General features: G+C 43.8%; 2 long non-coding RNA genes across 3 annotated transcripts; one reads left to right on the forward strand and one right to left on the reverse strand.

The window, feature by feature from the left end:
- Nucleotides 1-219: 219 nt before the first annotated feature.
- On the reverse strand, nucleotides 220-15,269 carry LOC310845436. Of its 2 annotated transcripts, XR_014564726.1 has the most exons (4): nucleotides 13,946-15,269; nucleotides 10,314-10,372; nucleotides 5,885-6,021; nucleotides 220-2,326 (listed from the first exon to the last, which is right to left on the reverse strand). It is a non-coding gene; the product is annotated as an uncharacterized lncRNA (long non-coding RNA). The 2 variants fall into 2 exon arrangements; XR_014564725.1 differs by lacking the exon at nucleotides 10,314-10,372.
- A 791-nt stretch (nucleotides 15,270-16,060) lies between these two features.
- On the forward strand, nucleotides 16,061-17,861 carry LOC310844535. The gene is made up of 2 exons (XR_014564169.1): nucleotides 16,061-16,268; nucleotides 17,805-17,861. It is a non-coding gene; the product is annotated as an uncharacterized lncRNA (long non-coding RNA).
- The last annotated feature ends 1,352 nt before the right edge of the window (nucleotides 17,862-19,213 follow it).

Genomic DNA, 19,213 nt, shown 5'->3' on the forward strand with positions numbered 1-19,213 from the left:
TGTTGATGACTGTTAACGACTGCAATTAGTCCTACAGGAAAAAGCAAAGGATAGTATGCAGATGATTAGCATATGTAATGAGACAGGAATTTGTCTCTGGTTGGGAGTTTATCTTATTTCCATCTCTGGGCGACTAGTATCCATGCTGCTGTCGTCACATACATGAATAATCTTTTCTGCTCCTTTGGTTTTTCTGCATCCAGAATTCCGGTTTTCCCCCACAAATGTTATTTTAAACATTTTTTTCAACTCATTATATATCATTTCTCAGAATGCTTTTTTTATTTTGCACATCCACCGCATATGGTAGAAAGTGCCTTCTCCTTACACTTCCAACATACATTTAAAGCAGTTGTATACATTTTTGCTAATTACGTAGGTGTTAAATCTCAACGATACATCATTTTCATATAATTTTCCTTCAGCATGCAGCATGCTGTAAATTTTAAGTCTCCCTCCGAAACTTGACATATTTTTGTAGGGCCCATTTGTCTGTATAGGACGATAATGTCAAAATTACTTTAACTGACATCTCCAGATGTATTTATCAAGTGGGATGAGGCCAAGCCCCAGAGAGGAGCTGCCAGCCATTGAAGTCATGCTACCTCCACATTTGGCTCCTCCCGGTATCCTGGTGTCATGCACATGTCATTAGCATCCCACTCTTCTGCGCAAGTTGGCGCTTCTGCCCCCAGAGGTTGCTGAACTCCAACTCCCATGATCCCTGTCCATTGGCCGTACTTGCCGGGACTGATGGGAAACGAAGTTCAACAGTATGTAGAGGGCTTCGGGTTCCACATTTCTGGTTCAAAAGAAGCAAAGCAGAAAGCCGTTGAATTGCCTCCTTTCCTCTATACCCTAAAGACAGCTTTTGAGTTGGCCACAGAAAGCCCTTTATTTCCTCCTCTGCAGAGTGTGGTGGTTGCTCAGGAGAGCAGGAGAAAGGGAAGGAATTAGAAACCGGAAGCAACGACACAAATCTCCCCCCTACCCTACCCTACCCCACCCCCTTTGCCTGACAAAATGGCCTCCGTGATGATGGGGAGGGGAAAGCAGAGGAGTGTTCAGGGACAGCCTCAGATTATCCACCCTTCCTGTTCCCCATCCTTTGTCCACTAATTCAGGAATTGATTCAGGGCATGGTGAACAGTCCCTGGGTTGGCCCAGGGTGGGTTGCAGTTTGGGGTACCATTAAAGGCAACTACTGTAATAGTAAATTATTTGCTTTATCGCTGCATTTTTTCATTGGGGTACTTCTTGGATTTTCTTCTTCAGACACCTAAATGTCTTCTGCCAGCTCTCCACCCCTGCTTTTCCAGCACGATGGGTCTTTAATTAACCATCATTATCATAAATGTACACACACACCCATCAAGATAGCAACATTCTGAAGTGAAAGCAGGTGTATGTGACGTTTGTTCCTAGAATTCCTCAGTTACTTACATCCTGATTTGTCTTTATTATTATTACTATTTTACAAAATCCATTATGGTTTTATAGAAAGGGTAAGTTTACGCTCAATATATTTCCCACTGCAGAAAGCAACTGATTTATCATATAGAATGAAGCACCCTCATGATACCATCTGCTTGAGGTTGTAGAGTAATTGTTTTTGAATGTGTCTGAGTTGTGCAGTTTTGTGAATAGTGTGTTTGCTGTTTGTAAATTACAGGTCACCTTGAAGAGCAATTGCTTAGCCGTAGCAGCTTTGCAACCTCAGTTACAGGCTAGAAATTTAGGCCTAGACTATCGATACTATTAAGTGATGCCCTAGGCATCCCTTCTTTATCTCTCAAATGAGGGTGCGGAGTCTGCCTGCTTCCAAATCTTTGTTGCATTCGGTGTACATAGTAAACCTGGATAACTAGTCCTGTAAACTGCCAGTTGCATGCCAACTCTCAAATGCTGTCAAATGTGAGGTACCGGTGGTTTTTAAACCTTTCCCTTTGCAACCTGAAGGGTATCACTGGAGAATATTTGACCTGAACATCTGCAAAGGAGAAGAATTTTAGAAGCAAATTGTCTCTTTCATCTCTGCTAAGTACCAATCCTTTATTTCTTGTTCAATCAAAACACCTTCCAGCATTATAATTGGCCTTGTGACCTTTTAGTCCTTCTTTTAAGAATACATTCTCTTCCTCTCTGGTGATAAACAGATTATCAGAGGGTTAAAAGCAAAACAGGCAGTGACTCTGAAATAAATGCACTATAGGAGGGCAAGCATGGGAGACTTTAATTGGATAGCAAGTGAACAGAAATATGGAGCCTGAGCTGGATATTTTTGCTCAGGGTATTTTGGATGAAAGCCTTTGCCAAACGCATGAATCTGTGGGAAAAAGAGAGAGAGCTTATTTCTCCCATCTCCTGTCTTTGATGCCCCCTATCATTAGTTCCTTAAGGAACCAAGGCAGGTGGGCCTGACACAGTTTGAACTGAACTGATTATGCTGAAGTAATTGCGCTTGGATTTTGTGTAATGCAATTAGCATCTGCTTAAAGATTTTCTCTCTCCTCGCTGCATCCCGAGGAGGGTCCAAAATGGCAACTGCAGAAACACTCCCCGCTCCAGAGAAGTCATCCTAATTGTAACAACTGTTTTGGAACAGAGCTCCTGTTGCTTTTCTTAAGCATTTTAAGAACACCTGAAGGCACCTAGCTGACTCAAATGTTACCTTTGAAGCCTAAGAACGGCTTCCCTGTGGTCCCGTTCCTCATCCAAAATGCATGCTTGCAAGTGATGGGGACACGGTCCAAAATGAACAAGATCAGAGACTGGATCTCATTGACCTGTCACTAATCTATTTAGAATTGGATGTAGGTATAACCAGTGCTTTTTTCTGGGGGTACGCAGGGGTACGCATACCCCTAAACATTTTGTGAATCTCTGTACTTTTGTCCATTTACTGTATTTCTTTTCCTCGATTTGAACTATAAAATGGTGGTTTTCTTGAGTCAAAATGAGAGTACCCCTAAACATTTTTTTTAAGAAAAATGCACTGGGTATAACACAAAGGGGGGGGTCCATATATTGATGGCGTGTGTGATCCACGCCCTGCAAAAATGTTGAAGATAGTCTTAAATTCTTGCTTAATAACATTCACCATGTGTGGCCCTTGGTGAGTTGCTATCTTTCTGTGGCAGTGTTCCCGTCTAGAAAATGGGAAGCATTTGACAACATTCAGAGAAGGTTATAATGTGGTCTTGGTGTACTAGTGCTAGTGCCCTAGTGCCCTCCCCTCCACAGTGCCTGCCCTCAACAGGAGCCATGGCTGGCTCACCCATGAGGCAAGGGGAAGTGACTGCTTTGAGTGGCAGGGTCCACAAGGGCAGCAGATTTGGCCTTCACAGAAACCATTGCCTGCTGCCCCCACTGCTGCCACAATGGCAGTGATGGCTGTGGCACACTCCTTGGAGGCTGAGCCTGCTGCCTTCTTTGTGGCAACCCCCAATGCTTCTTCTATGGTGGCCTCTCGGTGAAGAGACGGTCTGCTGGTCTTCTCCCACCCCTTGGGTGGGGGGAATGATGGGGTCTCCTGAGCTCTGTACCTGCCTGGTGTGATTCAGCGTGGGGCCCCTTCCCCCCCCCCACACACAACCACCTTTGATTCTCACTTCAACCACCATCATCAATTCATCAATATACCACCCTTTATCCAGAGATCTCAGGGTGGTTCACAAGATAAAAATGCAGGATAAAAGCACAAAATTGAAAGTTAAAACAAAAACAAAGCAAAACAATAACCACCACCCCACCCCCAGTTTGTAGAAGCTTATGCCACAAACAAATTGTGAACCCGATTTGCTGGGTTTTGCCATAGTGCAGACTTAACACGGCTACACCTCTGAAAGCTATACAACTAGAAAGCTATACAACTCCCATCAGCCCTCAGCCAGCATAGCCAACAGTCATGGATGATGGGAGTTGTAGCCCAGCAACACTTAGAAAGGCACACAGGCTCCCTCATCCTTGATAGACAGTTTGGCCCAGGCAGCATGGTAAAGCAGGTCAAAGCCCAGTCAGATAAGGTGGATTGAATTTCCCGCTCATTCCCTTTTGCTCCCACCCCTTGTTCCTGATGTAGATATTTATTCCCGGTAGATCTCTGCTCACCCCTTTATCTGCAGCAGGGATGCCATTGGGTGGTTTGCCTCAGGTGGCAGAATGTCTTGGGCCAGCCCTGTCACAAGCACATGCAACAGCACCAAGTACCACGTTGTGGGCTCTCCCTGCCTCAAAAACAAACAAGACACAAACACACACACACAAAAGGAACCTCCTAAAATGAAGCTAACATGAAACAGGCTTCCATGTGATCAGGTGGTAATACACTAGAGGCTCACACTGCTTCTTCATGATATTTCACTGCTGTCTGTGATGATGGAGGAGACAAGGAAGTGTTCCTGCTGGTAGCTGTAAAGTTAACAGGTGAGATACTGAAAAAATAAAACATGATTTGGAAAATGGTTCACTGCCACTCATCTGACCACTGGTAGGAATAGTGTGACAACACCTGATTGTTGAGATTGTCAAAAGCCATGTCGCTATAATTTTTCCTTATCCCTCCCCTCCTTATAAATTGTTATATGCAGGGTCCCTCCACACCAGCCCATCACTGCAATATATCAGTGATATAGAAAAATAGGGGTGGTTGGGTTTGCTACCCAAGGGTCTGAGTCCCCTAAGTTCATGATCGGTCAGAGATGGATGGACGGAGGCAAGATGCAGTGAAAGCAAGGCAGATCTTTATTTTTCTGTTGCAATAGAGTTCCCCCACAAGAGAGACCCAGAACCAAGAAGAAGGGTTTGCATTTTGGTGTGGAGAAGAAAGACACCCTCTCTACAAACAGTCGGAAATTGCGCCACATATAAGGTGGGGTTGCTGTGGCTCAGGCAGGCCAAGGTGTGATAGTCCTGAGGATTTAGCAAGTTTCACATCGTTCCAGACAAAGTTTACACAGAACATTAGCATTTGATGAGACAATCAGGATGTCCATCAGACATCCCTCAATGCAGAGCATCTGGGCAAACAATGACAATTAATGCAAAGGAAGTTCAAATATATAGGAGAGGAATCCCTTCAGGAACTTCCCTGACTGCTGACTTCCTGCGTGTTCTCAAGCGAGGGGGATTAAGGAGGCAGAGGAAAAATTTAGAGTCTTTAGGAAACCCAAGATAGCTTTTGGATTGCTTTCCTGTACTATTTTAGACACATGGTTTATATACTTATGTATGTGTGTTTACCTTGTGCAATTATCAACATTTACTCTATATTTGAGACCTTAGAATTCCTATAACCTCAGGGAAGCAAGAGGATCTCTGTTGGCTCAAAGAGATAAATAAAGGCCAGTTTGAGGCTCTTTCCATTTCCCAAGGAAAGTGAAGGAAATGTTTTGGCTGATTAATGATTCCTTTCAGTCAAATGCATTTCAGTGTGCGGCTTGAAGTCAAGGTATGGCAGCTTCAGATGAAAGCATCTCTCCTAATCAGCATGGACACCTCTCTTATTATTTTCATGTCCTTGTTCTTGATATCGTCTTACCGGTTTCCAAATAACCTTCCCACTTCACAGGCTCCCTGCAGGGGATCCCGACTGTTTTGTCTCCTGTCACTTTCAATCATTAGTTTTTGAGAAAGCTTGGATCCTTGATACTCTTGGAGAATCCCTCTGTATGTTTGACCTAAAGTTCCACCACAAAGCGCCAACAAACTGATTACACATCTTAATTGATCCAGGCGACAAGCCTGTGTTCACTTACCTGGGAAGAAATCCAATTGAACTCAGTGGGGCTTAATTCTAAATGGACATGTCTAGGATTGCAGGATGAAATAAACCTCAACAACCCCCAAAACATTTGGAAAACTGAATCCCCCTAGGAAGTCCTACCTGCATGGCTGAATGAGTATCCTTGAATCCTGTTGACAAAGTACATTAGGATCCCACAGGATTCCCCTTCTGTTTTCTGTAGCTTCAGGCCACTTCATCTGCCTTTCTTTTACTGAATCTCGTGCACATCTGTATTTCTGCACACATTGGATTACGCAGCGGTGGGGGGGGGATTGGAAGAAGCAAATATAAACATATATTAACAATATTAACATTTCCCCTTTGAAATTTTCCACATAAAATTCAGAGTTGAATTTTGAAAGGTAATGTTTTCATTTAAAATTTAGTATTCGGGGCACATGGGCACCTCTTGAATATTTTGATTTGGGGAGAGTCCAAAAATGAAAACTCAAAAGCTCTCAGTTGACAAATGTTAACTATTGAATATTAACTTGCAGGCTGTCAGCTCTCAAATCTAACAAGGTTCACCACCTAGCCGCTCCAATGAAACGTTTAACACGATTGCATGCTGCAAGTAGATCCCGTATTCTGAGGTGGACCAAATGTCCCTTAGATCATCTGCCATTTGCATGCTGTGGTGATCCGTCAAATAGATAAATACCCTGACCATTGCTTCCAAAACCACCTTCCCAGTGCAATAATCCCTTTTTTTAAATAAGAGGCTATCTGTGTGAACTGGGTATCTCCTTTATAACAAAAGATCAGTATCATTAAGGAAGAATAGGCAACCTCTAAATGATGGACCACTTAGAGAGAGAGAGCTTCTATCGCCTTTGATCAAAACAACCCCTTCTCCCTTATCAGACTACCGTCTATGCGTTGACAATGCTGGAGGTTTGGCGGATGGGACAAAGGTAAGGGTCTTCTCTGTTAAATAGTGGCACCCTTTATCCCATCACAGCAGATGTTTCTGCTTAGGGAGGCTTTACCAGTGCCAATGTTTTGTCCAATGCCTTTGCTTTATCTACTGCATCTATGACTGTTTTTATTAGAGACAGTGTTGTTCAGTGGTTAGTGTGCCAGGCTAGACCCTGGAAGACCAGGGTTCAAATCCCCGCTCAGCTATGATGCTCACTGCCTCTCAGCCTAACCTACTTCACAGGGTTGTTGTTGGGGATTAAATGAGCAGACAAAGAAGGGTGTATGTCCCCTTGAGCTCCTTGGAGAAAAATGTGTGAGTGAAGTGCAATAAATAATAATTAAAACAAAGATTATTTTGCTTTTGTTATATTATTATTATATTATTTGTGGAATATTTTGTTTAAATTATTTTTAATGGTGTGTAAGCTCTAGAAGTGTGTGACATACATCTTCATATAAATAAAAACCAGTTTGCATACCCATTGCCATATACTGTCAAATGTGGCAAAGGTCTTTATACCATTGCATGCAATCAATCATCAAATATTGAAATCAAATACAGTTGGGTGTCAAAAGCCAGTATCCAGTATTGAATGAATATTCTGTGAATATGCAGAGAATATCTGGTGAAAGTTTGAATTTGATCATGAATCCTGCATTTCGGATTTTCATCTCAGCAATAGAACTTAACAGCTTTGGATCAGGCCATTTATTACAATCTATAAATAGGGCCTTTTGCATATTTCATGCAGCTTAATTACATTGCAGCACCTTGAGGTTTTGACTCCACCTATAGCTTTTAATTTGAGGTGGCACATATCTCACGAGGATTTAAAGGTGACCATGAAGACACAGCAACTGCCACTTTAAAAATCCATTTCATTTTGTATTTTAGGGGAGACTTTTCATTACACCGAAAGGGCTAGCAGCTTGTCCATGTGACCCTCTCATAGCAGAGGTTCCATGTTGTCTGCCTGAGATGTATTAGATAGTTAACAGTAAAGGTCACTCAGCACTTATTAACATTAGAATCTCATTTAGGTTCCTTGGACCCTACGGGCATTTTAAGTATTCACAATGCAGTGGCCTCATACTACAATGGCGAGTGCCTTTAGAAACTGGCGGTATTGCATTACTCTCTCTGAAAGATAATAATAGCTCGGAAAGGTTGTACACTCTTCATCTTGCATGTAGATCAACTCTGGTGCTATTGGCACTGCAGTTAAGTTTTATCCATATTTCTTCTCCTACTAAATTATCTGGGCTGTCCAGTGAGCTGGGGGAAGATGTGGCATATGCTGTTCTGTATAGAAATGTTGGTTTAACTCTTGTCCAATATACATTCATTTTTGTCAAGTGTTTGGCCTGTTAAAGATGAAGGTTAAATTCAAACTGATGGCTAATTGCCATATCCATGCCCCATCATTTGATGACTTGCATATAGTATCTCAGAAAGAACATCATATCATGACAAACACAATGGCAAGTCAAATCACTTGGATTGTATTTAGCCATTGTATTTACAGTGAGACACCAAGCCCACCTAATGATGGAATGAAATAGGATTATTTAATAGCTACTCAGTAAGAGAGAGGGGGGGAGGGAGGGAGGGAGGGAGGGAGGCATCAACTATAAGTTAACGGCCGCCAAGTTCAAAACATTCATCTGCTTTGTCTGTGACTATGGACTACTCTGTACATTCCTCTTCAAATCCATCAGAAACCACCAAACTACAACTTCCAGGAGGCAATACAACAATCTGTGCACATGACACCATTGATATGCATGCCCTAAACTTGTGAGCCAGGAGAGAATGATCAGAATACAAATATTTTCCAAACACTCACTAAGAAAAGGTAAAGATAAAGGACCCCTGGATGGTTAAGTCCAGTCAAAGGTGACTATGGGGTATGGCACTCATCTCGCTGAGGGAGCCGGCATTTGTCCACAGACAGCTTTCCGGGTCATGTGGCCAGTATGACTTAACTGCTTCTGGCACAATGGAACACCATGACGGAAGCTAGAGCAGATTCAAACCACCGACCTTCTAATCGACAAGCCCAAACGGCTCAGTGGTTTGGATCACAGTGCCACCCGTGTTGAGATGGACACTGCAACTCCTTTGACTGGACTTAATCATCCAGTGGTCCTTTACCTTTTTACTCACTAAGAAAGTACTCCTTTAGCCTCTTGCAGCTGCATGCAAACCAGTTTTCAGAGCTCGCGTGGCTGGTGGCTACTTCTGAACAGTGTGAACAAGATTCATCTTAAGAGTCTCTTCCACTGAACTGGCATCCTGCCAGGAGGGCGTGGGGAAAACCAATTCTGCAAGAAAGAGCCATGCATGAAAGAGTAGCCTCCAGGTATATCTAAAGGATACCTTGGCATGGAAAGAATCTACGTTGGGAGGAGATATGAGGATTTACTTACTGGACAGGAAGGGTGGGTGATTACTTCTTGACCCTCAAATGAATTTAGGGAGTCCAAATATGGAGGGTGGATGCTTTAGGAGGGAGGTGTATTGCCAATAAAAGAGTTAGAAGAGTATATCAATGGGACCTGTATGGGTTTTGATGGTTTTCATTTCTTTGGGGGGTGGAGAATAGAGGGGAGTTTGACATCCTTTGGTTCTTGTTCTGTCACAATTTGTGGTTGTGGTTGTTTTTGCCAGTGTACTGGAAGAAGCAAAGATCACCAGTGTCGAAGCAATGATTTTTCAACATCAACTTCATTGGACTGGTCATGTTGTGCGGATGCCTAATTATCATCTTCCAAAGCAACTACTCTATTCTGAACGTAAAAATGGAAAGCGTAATGCTGGTGGTCAGCAAAAGAGGTTTAAAGACTCTCTCATAGCAAATCTTTAAAAAGTAGTATAAACAACAACAACAACCAGGAACACTGGCCTGCAAGCTCTCCAATTGGAGAACAGCCTTTACCAAAGGTATCATGGACTTTGAAGAATCTCAAAGTCAGGATGAAAGGGAGAAACGTGCTAAGAGGAAGGCATGCTTGGCAAACCCTCACCATGATCAACTCCTGCCCGGAAACCTATGTCCCCACTGTGGAAGGACATGTTGATCCAGAATTGGCCTCCATAGTCACTTACGTACCCACTGTTAAAACCGTGTTTATGGAAGACAATCTTACTCAGCTACAAGTGATTGCCAAAGAAGAAGAAGAAAAAAAATCTTTGTATTATTTATTTGTAGGTACAGCACTTCATTTTTTATGCCAGCTGCCTTGAGCCTTTGAAATAGGAAAGGATTTTTAAAAAATCTATATAAATAATGAAATCTCCCATGTTTGGGTTTTGAAATATTGGCAGATCTCAAGACTCCTTGATTACAGCATGCGTTTACACTTCTTTCTTCAATTCAGCTATCTCTCTTGTTACCTGGCGGCTTCCCCCTCTTTTCCCCCCCACCTTCTCTCTTTTGCTTCCCTGTCTAGTATCCAGCCAAAAAGACTCGGCAGTATCATCACTTCCTGAAGAGCAAGGAAGAGAAAGTCTATATTTGCTGAATAATGCAGGCATCGGACTGTTTTCTGGGTTCTTGTCATACATCAGTGAAGGACTATAAAGGGAGACCAGAAAGTGACAAACCTTGTCTTTTGAACCTTTGTGAGTTTGAACATTAGCGACTCGGTGAGATTTTGCTTTCTCTTTCTGCCAAAAATAAAGCAGAACAACAGGAAAGAAAAATGTAACATATTGTAATATGTTTTCAAGCTCAGAGAGGGGTGAAAAAAAGGTGCTTCGTTTTGTAACATCAGGCTGAATGACATACCCACTTCTGTTTCATGGAACATATTGGTAACAACCCTCTTTCTATACCAAGAATCACTTCCAAGGTCTCACGACCACCCACGCCCCAGTTATACGCTGTTCAAAGTTCTACTTTGTTCAGAAAAATACAATAGTTTGGATTTAAAACTCAAAAGGTGCTTCTGTTCTTTTGGTTAAAGATATCAGAGACTCTTTGACATAACAAGTTCCACAGCTCATCATGCCCAGGAATGCTGCTGATGCATCATTGTAGGCAGTGCTTTTTTTCTTTAAAAATGTTTAGGGGTACTCTCATTTTGACTCAAGAAAATTACCATTTTATAGTCCAGATCGGGGAAAATAAATACAGTAAATGGACAAAAGTACAAAGATTCACAAAATCTTTTCAGGGTATGCGTACCCCTGCGTACCCCCAGAAAAAACACTGATTGTAGGTGCCAATAAGGGGTCAGGGAAGATTCAAACAGTCACCAGGTAAATGGGAATAGAAGGAGTGATGGTGCTGTTAGCTATCATAACATACAATAATAGAATCTTAGAGTTGGAAGGGACCAAGGATCATCTAGTCCATATTTTAAGGTTGTTCAAATGAATATTCTAAAATGTAAAATAGAAAAACTTAATAAAAATTATACAAAAAGAAAGGTTCCCACCCCCCAAAATGTTTAGCTAGAATCTCATTTCTTGTAACTTGAAGCCATTGCCTTGAGTCCTACCCTCCAGAGCAGGAGAAAACAAGCATGTTCCCTCGTCCACTGGACAGCCCTTAAGATATTTGAAGGTGGCTCTCGTATTTGAGAAAGACTCCCTTTCTCAAAATTCCTGTGTCACCTCTTTCTCTCCCTCTATAAATGCCACTTCCCAACATTTCGCCCCATATTCCCTGTGCCCATCACGTTCAATCAATCCTGATAGAAACTGTGTCAGAGTTATGGCAGTGAAGACTGATTCAGCTCTCAATAAATCCTGTTGAGTTCTACGGAAGAATAGGTTGAAAGCTTGAGCAAAGTTAAAAGGATGAAGGGATTGGCTTCTCAGTCCAGACACTAGATTCACCATTAAATTCACAGGTAGAGGACCAATTTCACCGCTGCCTTAGTAGTCATCGGTAGTCACCAACTGGGTGCCTCTGCCATCAATTCAGAAGATTGGTGCTGACCTTTAAAGACCTAAATGATCTTGGCCCTGTATACCTGAAGGAGCATCTCCACCCCCATCGCTCAGCCCAGACACTAAGGTCCACCTCCAAGGGTCTTCTGGTGGTTCCCTCACTGCAAGAAGTGAAGGTACAGGGAACCGGGCAGAGGGCATTCTTGGTAGTGGTGCCCGCCCTATGGAAAGCCCTCCCATCCAATGTCAAGGAGATAAGTAACTATACAACCTTTAGAAGATGTCTGAAGGGAAGCCCTGTTCAGGGGAATTTTTAATATGCTGAAAGCTACATAGTGTGGCTGGGGCAACCCAGCCAGATGGGCAGGGTGCAATTATTATTATTATTATTATTATTATTATTATTATTATTTACAATGAAGTGGGTCATGTTATTGACAACCCAGCTATGGAATGTTTACCCTAGGGAGTTTCACTTCATTACCTTTTTTCAGCACTGGATGAGAACTTTTCAATAATAATAATATTAGGTTGCAAACCATTTTAACCCCTGATGAATTTGGGGTTTTGTGGTATTTTGATTGAGGCTTTAGCAATAGAGTAGAGTCAGATGTTGATGAGCCCCATTGAGTTTGATGGGACAAAATAAAAATGTGGTAACTGGCAACACGATTAAGAGAGGGCAAAACTTGCTTTGCTGTAAGAACCTGGTATTATTATTTATACCCCACCAACTAAATGGGTGGGGTATAAATAATAAAATTACTACTACTACTGCTACTACTACCTAATCAAATAGTCTTCTTAGGGAGTGCAAATCTTCAGAGAATTTCTCAGAATATTTCTGTGAAATTTTGGCTCACAATGTCACATGAAACTATAAATTCATACTGGCAGATGAAGGAAGCTCTGAGTTAAGAGAGGAGAACTGGAAGGAATAGGGCACAAGGTCATTGCTAGTTGCAGAAATATTAAAATATATTGAGTTGGAATCACCCTTGTGTTTGAAACTTCCTCTTCTTGAATATGGGCATAAAAGTTGTGAGATCTCATTCTGTCAAATATTCTTGAGGGTGTGTGGCTAAGATTTTCAGTTCGTTTTTGAGAAATTTCAGCTCTTATGATTATTAAATAAACACATGGCTTTCATATTTTCAGTAATAAGCTGTGAGTCTCCTACAAAGACCCTGAGTTATGAGTGCACTGCCTCGCTCTTTTATTCCCTTTGTTTCCCTCTTTTGCTCCCCTCTTTTATTACCCCTTTCCCAGAATAGGCTAAAAGTGCCAAAGACCTACTGCTCCGCGGAAATCTCTTTCTGAGCAACTCTGCTATAAATATAACCATGTGGCTGGGCTGGGTGATTACCGTCTTGGAAATAATGGTTTATCACTTTTGCATTTACGATGCCACTGATCAGTTTTTTATAATCATAAGAAGGCTCTCTGGGTCTGCTTTTTGTTGCCTCGTAATCGCCCGCCTTGTGCGGATGAAGCCTCCGAGCTATCAGTTTTCGCGTCTCGCTGCCCAGCCTGGTTGTGTGATGGAGATTGAACAGCCCCTGTATCTTATTTGTTTCTAATCATATTACACTTGTCTTTAGGGCCTCGGCTGCGGCACCTGTGAAGCTGTATCCTCATGAAAAGCCAAAATCAGATTGTAAAAGCCTCTGCTGTTGTTGTATCTTTCGCATTAATCTGCATCCCAAAACAATTCATGCTACTAATGGAAATGTGGAAGACTCAAACTGATAAGGGCCTAATCCGTGTGCTGCTCTGAATAGCTTTTATTTCCGAGAAACATGACTAGAACACGCTCAGTTGTTCTTCCTTAGTTTGCCTGAATAGGAGCCTATGACAGGAGAGTCAGTCTCTTTGACTTTCATCTACACAAGTGGAAAATAGGCAGAATTTGGTTGAAGGCTGAGCTGCTCATTTTTATTCCAGGTCTGCATACCCTCCAACAAAGGGATTTGGGTGGCGCTGTGGTCTAAACCACTGAGCCTCTTGGGCTTGCCGATCAGAAGGTCAGCGGTTCAAATCCATGCAACAGGGTGAGCTCCCATTGCTCTGTCCCAGCTCCTGCCAACCTAGCAGTTTGAAAGCACACCAGTGCAAGTAGATAAATAGGTACTGCTGCAGCAGGAAGTTAAATGGTGTTTCTGTGCACTCTGGCTCCTGTCACAGTGCTCCATTGTGCCAGAAACAGTTTACTCATGCTGTTCACATGACTCAGAAAGCTGTCTGTGGACAAACGCTAGCTCCCTCAGCCTGAAAGTGAGATGAGCACTGCAACCCCAAAGTCGCCTTTGACTAGACTTAACTGTCCAGAGTTCCTTTACCTTTTTTCAGCATGAGGTCACAATGGCCAGTCTCTCTCCTTCAAGCAGCCATGGTCCTTCAGGCAAGCAACATTACCACGGCAGCATGGAGTCACAATGGCCAGTCTTTCTCTTTGAGCATCAGCGCAAGGTCACAATGACTAGTCCCTCTCTTTGGCACCAGCAGCATCAACATTAGCCCACAATGACCAGTATCCTTCTCTCACTGAAATGAGTGCAGCAGAAGCATGCTGGGACACATCCTTCAGGCGTCGCATAACTCCATAGCCTCCAACATTTCTCAAATGAAAAGAGGGACATCCTATGGAAAAGCAGGACATTCCGGAATCAAATCAGAAACTGGGACTCATCTTGCTTTCAGGCCAGAAACTGGGACGGCTTCTGTAAATTTGGGACTGTCCCTGGAAAATAGGGAGATTTGGAAGGTCTGGGTCTGGTTAACCTTGTAAATTCCATGATACTTGCCAATTCAAAGGGCCAAGAACCATGGGCCAGGGGGTAGTTTGGCAGAAGAAAGATTGTGCCAAGAAATTCCTCCACCCCCTTTTTTGCATAACCATGATGGGGAGAAAGGATTGAGCCATGTCATGTGAGCATCTTTACAAGTCTGTCCATTTATCCAGTTGCTTCATCCTTTGGCCAGAGATTGGTGCAAGACTGGCATAAGAGACATGCCTGATGGCAGTTCTGCTTACACATCTGCACACACATCTGTAGGGCTTGATCAAACTAACTGCAGGGGCATCGCTGGGCACCGATATTTGGAAACTGATTCCTCCTTCAAGAGAGGACACTTGCTCTTGTCTAAAAAATGGCTATTGGTTTTCAGGGGAAAGGACATATATTCTAGACCCCACCCCCATCATTGTTGTTTGACACCATCATTCTCATTCAGTTATTTCTGTTTCATATACTTGCATGAAGAACCTTAACGGTACACTGCATCTCGTCACCAGAAATAAAAGTGTTATCTCCTGAAAGGTCATGTCTCTTAAGATTAATGTATCGCGCTGAAAACAAATACCACTGGCAATTATCATGGGAGCAGAACCACCACCACCACCGGGCTCTATAAAAGAAAAGGTGCTGGCTTTCATTCCGTGCTACTCAAGATCACTTGCAAAGTGTCTGTTGGCACTTCCTGTTATGAATCCACCTGTCACAAATCACATTTCATCAGCCGAGGCGGAAGAAAAATATAATGCAAAAAAGACCTTGGGATCTCATGTATAGCCATCCAACAACCGTGGCTTTGGCTTGACATTTGCAGGTTGCTTCAGATGGGTAGCGGTTCCACGTTCAGTTTTATGGCGTTGTTAAAAAGCACTGGGAAGGTGGAGAGGGTGTGTGAGTTGGCAACAGATTGTGGGGGAAGTGTACGGCCTCTTCAATGACACCAGCGCCTGTCTTTTATACAAGATCTGCTTCAGGCAGGAAAACCTCTTGTGTTGTCGCTGTCGCACATGATGTAAGACATGGGCATCCTGGTGTAAGAGGCTGGAATGGTGGGGACTACCCACCCCCTTCTCCTGAACCTTCCAAGAACTGGAGGGCAGTATGGATTTAGAACAGTGGTTTGCAGAAGGTCACAGTTCAGAAGCTGCAGAGGGGAGAAGTTGGGAAATATTGGAACAGGAACAACAGGAAGAAAAAACACCAGGGGAGAGACAGCTGAAGGACCCAGTGTCTTTGGAAAGCATTGCTGATGCCCCTTCTCTCAGGACCAGACATGCATTGAGAGCAGTAGATCAGAAAGCTCAGAGGCAGAAAGCTCAGATTAGCCGACACAGGGATGATAGGAGAGATGGAGGGGGTGGGACTTTACTCGGAGCAATGCCATTATCTAAGAGAGACTGCATTCCTTCATCTCTCTCTGTGAATATATTAAATAAATGGCTTGGGAAGGACTATTATTGTTCCTCTGCTTCTTGGCTGCTACCATGGGATTTCCAGAGGTTATGGACTGGGCCAAGAGAGAAGTTTCAGTGTGCTGCAAGGAACCAAGGGTGATGACCAGTAGTGCCTCCATCCTCGCTGGCCACAACCTTGCATGAGGTCATTGCTGACATCATAAAAGCGGTTGATTGTAAGTTATTTTCACTTGATCCCACTGTGTGTATTGTAAGCTTGTGTTCAGTATGGAGATGTGGAGGCTCCAGCTGCTTGATGGGAGTTGGGAGATGGGCCTGGTCCCACCTGGAGTTGCCAAAGGTTATTTAAAAGAACAGTGGGCTAGTGGCCAAGGAGGATCCTTCACTATTGGTGGTCTTGAGGAACATAAGGCTGCGAAGTAGGTGAAGCTAAGCAGGAGTGGGTCTGGAAAGTGCCTGGATGGTGGACCCCATGGAAGTCATACATATGTCGCCTTGAGATCCATGGTGGAAGAGCGAGTGGGGTATAAATGTAAGAAAATGTTTGTAGACTACTGTGCTGTCACTTGGAGATAGGCTGGAGAAAGGAGGGAGAAAGGAGGAGGGAGAAAGGAGGAGGAACATGGGTGAAGAAAGCTTGTCTCCTTTCTGTCCGAGGTCTAGGGGAATGTGGGTGACGCTGTGGTCTAAACCACTGAACCTCTTGGGCTTGCCGATCAGAAGGTTGGTGGTCCGGATCTCCGTTGCTCTGTCCCAGCTCCTGCCAACCTAGCAGTTTGAAAGCACACCAGTGCAAATAGATAAATAGGTATCGTTGTGGTGGGAAGATAAACGGTGTTTCCGTGCACTCTGATTTCCACCATGGTGTCCCATTGCACCAGAAGCGGTTTAGTCATGCTGGCCACATGACCCGGAAAGCTGTCTGTGTACAAATGCCTGCTCCCTTGACCTGAAAACGAGATGAGTGCCGCAACCCCATAGTTGCGTGCTGAGGTCCCCCAAAACACCCCTACCCCAATAACTCACACATCACACATAATTTTTGTTTAAGGTTTTTGGCATAATTTTGGCCACAACTTTATTATCATACAAATTGTGAGTGGTTGCTTAGGCATTGGTTATGACTAGCTATCCCCCCCCCCCCCGGCCTTGGGGGATAGCACTGACTCCCGGATTCCAGCAAGAGTCAGTGTGGAGGAACAAGATCAGGGAAAACTGGAGCTGCGACACAGACCCTACAGTTACTCCCCGCATGCTCCTTGGGGCTTACGCGGCCCGCACCCGATTCCAGGGGTTTGGACAAGGGGATGGTAAGCCCCAGAATTCCTTTAACGGAATTCCCGTGCAGCAGCAGCACTGGAGGGGCAGGCACAGCCAATCCATACCCCTCCACCAACCAATTTAACCAATGCCTAACCGCCAACCTTACAAGTTGTGACGATTTGTTACGCAGTAGGCAAAACCCAATTGGCACACACTAATCAGCCAAAAGGAAAAATTCCTACCAGGCCCCCGCACCAATGCAGACGACCCCATGACAGGCAAAGCAAGGTCAAACGCGGAAGCCCAATCAAGGGAGGGCGGGCGGGTGATCCGGTGTCCACAGCGAAAGAGAAAGGAACATGCTGTGGACCTTGCTTAAATAACCTCTGATCCCACCCCTAAATTGGCAACATCAAATTTAACCCAGCAACACCAGCCACCAATTTGTTCCAAGCCTCTTGAACCAACCTGGCTGGCAACTGTGGATGTTTTGTTTAGCCCCATCCGCAACACGTGCTCTCTTTTTAATGAGAACACGCTTTGCCTTTGACTGTACTTAACCTTCCAGGGGTCTTTTACTTTTACCTTTACCTAGGGAGGAAGGGCAAGTGCTGACAAGAGCAGGCCCAGACCCTAACCTACCCCACACCCTGAAGCAATATGGAGAACTGAAATGGGCTGTTCAAGAGCTGAAAAGACTATTAACTATGATTTCTTCCAGATAGTGAAGCACCATCCGCATGGCATCTTTTCAGAATCATTAAAAGCACCTTCATTTATCACGAAGGCCCCGGTAGCCTTTCTTCTCATCTTTGCCATTTTATGTCTATTTAGAACACAGCTCTTTAAAACGTCCCCAGGAAATCTATAAAAGCTCGATGGAAATAATTCTGCAAAGATTTTTATAGAGAAGCTCGTGGAGCACAATTAATGCTTTCGGTTCGGTATGCATCATGCTAACTACAGGGCTTCCATCACCCATAATCTATATAGTTGGCCTTTCTGGCATCAGATGGCAGTGTTTGGGAAGGCAAGAGATATCTGTGGGGACGAATTGGGAAAGGCAGCTCTACTGCCAGGGTGGTTCGGACCCTCAGGCCTGGGGGCTGAATGCAATTCTCAAAGCTTCTCTCTCAGACCCAGGCAACATCTCTTTGGAGCCTCACCTCCCCCTTGCCCTTCTTCACACACACCCTCAGTATTCTTTCCTAGTTGCCTTGTTTCCTTGAAAAGGTCTCTTACATCCCAGGATGGAGAGGGACGTGTAACTGTGTACAGAAATTAGCCTGCTTTACAGAGGCAGAATTTAGATTGATTGTTCCCCCTGAGCTCCTTTGAAGGGAGGGCAGGATATAAATTTTATTTTTAAAATAAAAAAATAATGTGATGCCTCACCTGGTGGGTGGGCAGAATAGACTACATGCATCCACCTCTCAAGAGAAACAGTGAGGATCTGGCCAAGCTAAAGTGCATCCCAAATTTAAGCTGCAGTGAGAAAACGCCTAGTCACATCCCTGGCCATCACCTGTCCTAGCTACAAGAGGACCCAAAATTGGTCTGCAAATTTCAGCTAGGAAGAAGAAGAAGAGTTTGGATTTGATATCCCGCTTTATCACTACCCAAAGGAGTCTCATAGTGGCCAACAATTTCCTTTCCCTTCCTCCCCCACAACAAACACTCTGTGAGGTGAGTGCGGCTGAGAGACTCAAGGTCACACAGCAGCTGCTCTTAACCACTACACCACACTGGCTCTCAAGGAGAAGCCATGATGTTCTCTGTGGGAAGCGCATGTATGACCCCCCCCCCCCCCCCCGTTATACATTCCTCATCATATAGTGCGGTGTGCACATATCACTACACTAAAGACCTGCAATGATTTGACACCAAGCGTTGCTTTCCCTGAAAGAATTCTGGGGATTGAATTACATTGATCCAGGGTGCTGAGAGTTTTCTGTTTAAGATCTCTAGGTCCCCAGAATTGATTCTTGTTCTGTGAGGCAGAGAGAAAGGGCTACCACATTTTCAGAAGTTTACAGAGGACCATTTGCAAGGACGCCAGAAATGCTAGCATTTCTCACAATAAATTCTGTATTAGTTCAGATATGCTAGCAGGTCTCTCTAGATTAGGGTTGCC

This window comes from Podarcis gaigeae (assembly GCF_964106915.1).
Source record: "Podarcis gaigeae genome assembly, chromosome: 5".
Classification (NCBI taxonomy): domain Eukaryota; kingdom Metazoa; phylum Chordata; class Lepidosauria; order Squamata; family Lacertidae; genus Podarcis; species Podarcis gaigeae.